This window comes from Alligator mississippiensis, chromosome 1, assembly GCF_030867095.1.
Source record: "Alligator mississippiensis isolate rAllMis1 chromosome 1, rAllMis1, whole genome shotgun sequence".
Taxonomy (NCBI): domain Eukaryota; kingdom Metazoa; phylum Chordata; order Crocodylia; family Alligatoridae; genus Alligator; species Alligator mississippiensis.
Genome location: NC_081824.1, coordinates 450,576,066 through 450,582,397, shown reverse-complemented (window position 1 = coordinate 450,582,397; position 6,332 = coordinate 450,576,066). Strand labels below are relative to the sequence as shown.

General features: G+C 56.6%; 1 long non-coding RNA gene across 1 annotated transcript; it reads right to left on the bottom strand.

Moving 5' to 3' along the window:
- Positions 1-1,471: 1,471 nt before the first annotated feature.
- On the bottom strand, positions 1,472-5,844 carry LOC132248458 (uncharacterized). Its single transcript, XR_009459653.1, has 3 exons — positions 5,529-5,844; positions 4,740-4,917; positions 1,472-2,465 (listed from the first exon to the last, which is right to left on the bottom strand). It is a non-coding gene; the product is annotated as an uncharacterized LOC132248458 (long non-coding RNA).
- Positions 5,845-6,332: the final 488 nt, after the last annotated feature.

Below are 6,332 nucleotides of genomic sequence, written 5' to 3'. Positions count from 1 at the left end.
CAATAAAGGTGCCAGGTTACAGCTTGCCTTGCTGTGTTACTGGGTGCTGGTAGGGCAGAGATCAGAGACAGCAGCCCACAAAGCACAGCCTTTGCACCAGAGGCAGCTGCAGGACTCTGTTCCCCTGGGCCAGGAGCAGGACATGAGACATCTGAGCAGGCCCTGGCCATGAGCAGAGGCAGCTGTGGGGAGCAAAGCCTTTGCCAGAGGGGCTGGAACAGGGCAGGGGGAGGCTGCTCAAGGGCCTGGTGTTGCTGCCACTGCCCATGGGGAAGTGAATGCCCCATATGTTGCCATCACCGGTGGCTCTGGCATCGCTGTTGGGGGCCCGGGGGCTGGGGCCTTTCTGTCTCTGGCCAGCTCCCCTGGATGGAGAGAGACAGGTGGTGCTGGGGGCTGCTGGGGTCAGGGAGGCTTGTGGGCATCAGGAGCGGTGCAGTGGCTAGGAGAAGCCCTCCCCTCCTTCACTTCATGGATGGGACTTGGCTCTTCTTGGAGGTACGTCCCTTCTGCTTTTTGCTCTGTGCTCTCCCTCCCAGTGTCCTTCATGACACCCCCCTCCGCTCCCCACCCCGGTCCTCTGGGAAATAGTCTTTATGGGCTTCCTTGCTCCTGCCTTGGCCAGTGTGAGCAGGGTCTAGTTGTGGGCAGTTCGCTGCAGTCTCAGTCACAAGCTCAAATGTGTCTGTCCTCAGAGGGGAATCCCAGCATGTCTCAGTCCTGGAGCTCAGGGGACAAGACTCCTTAGGGCAAGGAACAGCTGAGGGTGTGCTACCATTGAGCCGCCCTGCCAGAGACTTCAGCTTGCTTATGGGCAGGAAATGCCGATGACCCGTATGCAGCATGCAGAATTTTGCAAATGCCTTTTATGTTTGTGATTTTCCTCTAAATATCTTCTGATTGAAATGTGAAAAGGGAAAACTCCTGGTAGTAAAAATGGTTTCAAATTAAAAAAAAAAACAACTAAAACAAATGGGTTTTTGTTTTAAAACCAAAGATTCCAACACACAATGTTTCAGTGAAGAGCTGATGTTTTTGGTATTCGATTAGAGCCAGCAGAGGCACTGTCAAACCAGTAATGCCTAAGCCAGCGAGGGCAAGCACCGTCTGCCCGCTACAAGGGATCCTCCAGGCATGCTCTACGCCCACCCATGCCTGCAGCTGTTGCCCCAGCTCAAGCCCCAGTTACTCCTCACACCCCTACTGCATCCTCAGACCGTGCAGCCCCCCTCCATCCCACCACGTGCCTTGCCCTATGCCTGCACCGCACAGCTTCCCCCCACCTGCCCATATAGGCGCCCTGCACCTTGCATCCCCCCAGCCCCACCCGGCGCTCCCAACTCTCATCACCATGGGATCTCCAGGCAACCCATGGTTGGCAGGGATCCCCATGCCTAGCCACGTGCATCCCCTCCCACACCCCCAAACAGCATGAACTCTCATACTGTTCCACCTAGGAAAGAAAACGTGCCACATTTTGATTTTGTTTTATTTTAACTGTTTTTTTTAATGCCATGCCATCCAAAGTACAGGTAGCACGTCTCCCCATCTGGTGGAGGGACTGGAAGTGGAGATAGAAGCAATGGAAAATGCTGCTGCCCCCATGCTGGTGGGGAGGGATATTACAGAGCTGGAGCGTAAGCGAGCAGCGTGGGGAAACTTCCTAGATCCCCTCCGCATTGATGTAGTGACTCGCTGGCAGAGCAAGAAGGTGAGGAGGGGAGGTAGGGAAACCGCCCAGAGCCAAGTAACCCAGTTGGCTGTGGAGGCAAGAGGGGGATAAGAAAGAGACCCCCTGACTGCAGCAACCAGCTGACTGCTGAGGGAACCAATGACCCTGGGGTCAAGCTAAGTGACAGCCCCAGGGAGGAGCCCAGTCAGTCAGTGGCAGAGGAAGCCGAGGCTCTCAGGGAGGAATTAGAGAACATCCCAGTGGAGGAAGGGTCACCCCTTAGGGAAGCACTTGAACTCCCTGCTGATTGCCTAGCTGGGCAGGAGTTCAAACCCCAGCTTGGAGGAACTTTGACGGGTGGCCCAGGCGCAGAAACAGGTCACCCCAGATAAGAGGGAACAGGTGATCTGGGATAAGTGGGAACCAACGATGCGGCTAGGACCAGCCCTGACTGCATCATGAAGGACTTCCATGAACTGGGAGACAGCCTCAAGAAGACTGGAGCACAGGTTGTATTTTCTTCCATCCTTCCGGTCGGCAGCAGCTGGAGACGCCAGGGTGCCTGCATCAAAGAAGTCAACCGGCGGCTCCAGAGTCGGTGTCTTCAGGAGAGCTTCGGATTCTACAGCCATGACCAGCACTTGCAGGGAGGAGGCTTCCTGGGAGATGATGATCTTCATCTCTCCCCCAGAGGTAAGTATCTGTTTGCCCGCAGCTTGGCTGATCTCCTCCCAAGAGCTTTAAACTAGGCTCGATGGGGGTTGGGCAACCAGTAGTCAAAGAGAGCCCAGGGCTGGTAAATGACAAACAAGATGCCAGATCACACCAGGTAAGTATTAAGGGGTTGGTAAGCCATAAACAAGGCACCAGACCGCACCAGGTAAGTAATAAAGGGAATATATGCCATCAAGGCACAGGGACACCAAGAGCCCCCTTTGGAGGATTAAAATGTCTTTATAGAAATGCCAGGAGTATGGGGAACAAGCAGGAGGAGCTCGCACTCTTGCTTGCTAGCACCCAGTACGACCTAGTCGGACTAACCGAGACATGGTGGGATTCTACACACGACTGGGCGGTAGGCATTGAGGGGTATAGGTTGTATAGGCGAGTGGCCATCCTCTGGACACTCTCCAGATTCCCTGCTTCCCTCCTGAAGTGCGGCGCCCAAAACTGGACACAGTGCTCCAACTGTGGCCTGACCAGTGCTGCATAGACGGGGAGCATCACCTCCTCTGATCTATTAATTATGCACCTGCTAATGCACGACAAGGTGCGATTGGCCTTGTTGATGGCCTCGTTACACTGCCGGCTCATGTTCATCTTGGAGTCAATTATGACTCGAAGATCCCTCTCTGCCTCCGAGCTGCTGAGAAGGATACTCCCCAACCTATAGGTGTGCTGGGGGTTCCTGCTTCCCAGGTGGAGTACCTTAAATTTATCTTTATTAAATTGCATCCTATTTCTCTCTGCCCATTGATCCAACCTGTCCAGGTCAGCCTGAATCTGCTATCTGTGTTGGTCTAAAGACATGGGCAGACAAGGCTCTATGGGTCAATGTGATATTTTTTATTAGGCCAGCTAACCCTGCCCCTGCCCTACTGACTCCCTCCCTCGATCTGCTCCCCCACACTCCTTCCCCCCACACCTACCAGCCAGACGCTGCTGTCCAAGCTGCCGGGCTGCAGAGCAGCAATCAGATCTCTATGACCCGCTTTGGCAGCTCAATAATCAGTCTTTGGTTTCAGCCCAAAAATATCTTTCAGTGCTGCCCTAATAAAAAGCATTCCCCTAAATCCACTGCCAATCATTAACACCAGGCTCCCACCCAGACCAGTACACACCTACCTGCACCAGTAAATCCCTTGGTTCATAAAACCAGCTGCACTTGAACCATCATTTCTCAGCCCTTCTGCGGGGTGGAAAGAGCCCGCACCAATTAAACATACATTGAGTACGTGGTGACAATGGTTATGAGTAGGTACTTTCAGGGATCATTTCTGTAGTTGATGCCTAGAGAGGGGTATGTAACAGTGATTTATTAGTGGTGTAGCCTACACCCTTCGCTACTGGGTGTATTTAGATGAGGGTCCCTCATTATCTGGCCATGTCCTCAGCAAATCTCGGCTACTGAATCCCTCCCGTCAGGAAACCTCTTTGGTGAACAGAGGCTTGCCCTGACTAAGGGGAGCAGCGCAGGCCTCTGCAGCGAGTGCCGCGGTACACTGTTCTCACGCTGCTCGCCGTGGTTTCAAGTCATCACTGCTCAAATCCTGCACAGCTTCTGGTTGAGTTTTACCAAGCCAGGCATGCAAACACCTCCCATCTTGGGAAAAGAAAAGAAAAGAGAAACACTTGGCTGCCAGGGATAAACCGAGCAACTCCTCAGCTGAAGGATCTCTCACAAAAAGGATCTGGAGGGACACTCTGCATTTCAGTATCGATCCAGGAAGAGGCGATTGCCATTTACATCAGCCTAACCTATCCACAAAGGACAAACCGGAGTACAGCGCAGGTTCATCCTACAAAACTGATCCACGTTTTATCTGCAGATCCAGAGTCTTTACCTGCACCCGTCAGCCTGGCACATGAATGGCACGCATCCTCGCAGCCCACCCCCAGGCTCCCCGTACATGATTGCAGGTCTCCTTGACTCCATCTATCTCAACACATTTATTCTGGGAGGAACCTGACAGGCTTCAGTGTCCAGAAGTAGGCGGGGGAGAAAACCCCGGGTTTAGAAAAATCCACTTGAGGAAGAGAAGAGCAAGGACATTTGGACATGCATGGAAAGGGGCTGAGGAAAAAGGAGGTGCTGTCCTGCAAACAACTCAGGAACTATGAGATGTCAGATGAACAGTGAATAAGGGCGAATTACAGGCGTCGTTCCTCCGATGCACATCTAGGAAAGCAGGCAGGGACCTGCTCTCCAGCCCAGCCCAGGGGCACTGGATGCAACGACTCTGCAGTGCAGCTGGATTTTATGGTGCGATCGTGTGGTGGCTGTAAAGTCCAGGCAGGCAGGCCTACGAGAAGGGGCCTTAGCACCTGACCCCGCACAGTCTCTTACCTTCATGTGGCTGAGGAGGGGCTGGAGGAGCCCCCAGAGCACAGGACGCTCTGTCTCCATCCTTGCCTCCATCTGCCAGCTCTGTCACACCAGGGGATGCAGGAACTGCTGCAATCTCACATCCAAGCCCGAGAAGAGTCACCCGCAGCTCCCACCCCTCATGAAAATCTCAGCGACTCTAAAAGAATAAAATGAAATACAAATAAAAAGGCAACGTATGGGCAGCCAAGACAGTAACTGTGTTCCTGAGCTCTGCATGCACCCGTGCCAAAGAAAACTCATCTCAGTGGTACTAGTCAGTCCTGCTCCTCCCAGCAGCTCCCCAACCCCCCCCAAACGCCCTGAGATTTAAACCAGAGCTGCTCCTGCCCCGCGCCCCCTCCCCACCCGCCACCAAAATCTCCCGCGGGGCAGAACGGATCGTGCCCACGGGCAGGACCTGACCTGCTATTTCAGTTGACACCAACACAGTAAAACAGGAGGTAGAAAGAGAAGCAAAGCCCTGAACGCACCAGACCAGCGGGGAAGCCAAGCACGTGTGGGTGGGATGCCACAGCCCGAGGGTGCAGCGGGACCAGAGGTGCTGCCCGCACTGCCCCGGCCCAGCCCCGGGGATGCGCAGGACACGCGGGGACCTGCCTGGTGCGGGCAGCGCAGCTCCGCCACGGCCGCCTGCCCGCGCCCACCTCGTCCTGCCCGGCCCGGCCCGGCCCGGCTCGGGGGCACTGGGACTGGGACCCGGGCGGCGCATGGGTGGAGGGGGAGAGAGATAGATACAGATCTCGGTACCTTGTATACAGAGGCACCTATGTCTACTCCAATATAACAACACGGGGTCCGTGCCTGTCTGTCCCCACGTCCTGGAGCCGCGGGACAGGGGGACCGGGGCGTTTGCAGCCGGCCGGGCCGGGCCGGGCCGGGCACTGCGGGAGGCGGCGGTCGCAGCCCCGCTTGGCCCGGCCCGGCCCGGCCCGTGCGCTCCCCCCGCGGGGCCGGGCTCCCTCCCCTCTGCTGCCCGCCGGCTGCGGGGCTCGGAGCGGGGCAGCGCCGGGGCCGGGGCCGGGGCCGGGGCCGGGCAGGAGGCGGCCGGAGCAGAGGGGGAGCCCGGCCGCAGCCGCCCCGCCGCCCCCGGCCCTGCGCCGCACGCGACCTGCCGGGCTCTTCCCGGCACCCCGGGGGCTCCGGGCCTCCGCCGGCCGCGCTGCCCAGGCTGCCCCGGGGGGTGGCGGGGGCCGCCCGCGCCGGACAAGGACCCCGGCCTGCGTGTGTGCGCGTGTGTGCATGCATATTCCCGCACGCGGGCACGAGGGTGTGCGTCTCTCCATTCTGTATGTGCATGTCAGTGTACATGTGTCTGTGCGTGCATGCATGTGCGTGTGTCTGCGTGCATGTGCGTGCATGTCTGTGCATATGTGCATGTGTGTTGATGTGTGTGCGTGTGCATGCATGTGCATTTGTGTGTGCATGTCTGCGTGCATTCATACATGCATGTGCCTGTGTGCATGAGTCTGTGTGAGTGTGCATGTGTGCATGTGCCTGCCTGCGTGTGCATGTATGCTGTGTGTGCATGCGTGCATGTCTGCATGCATACAT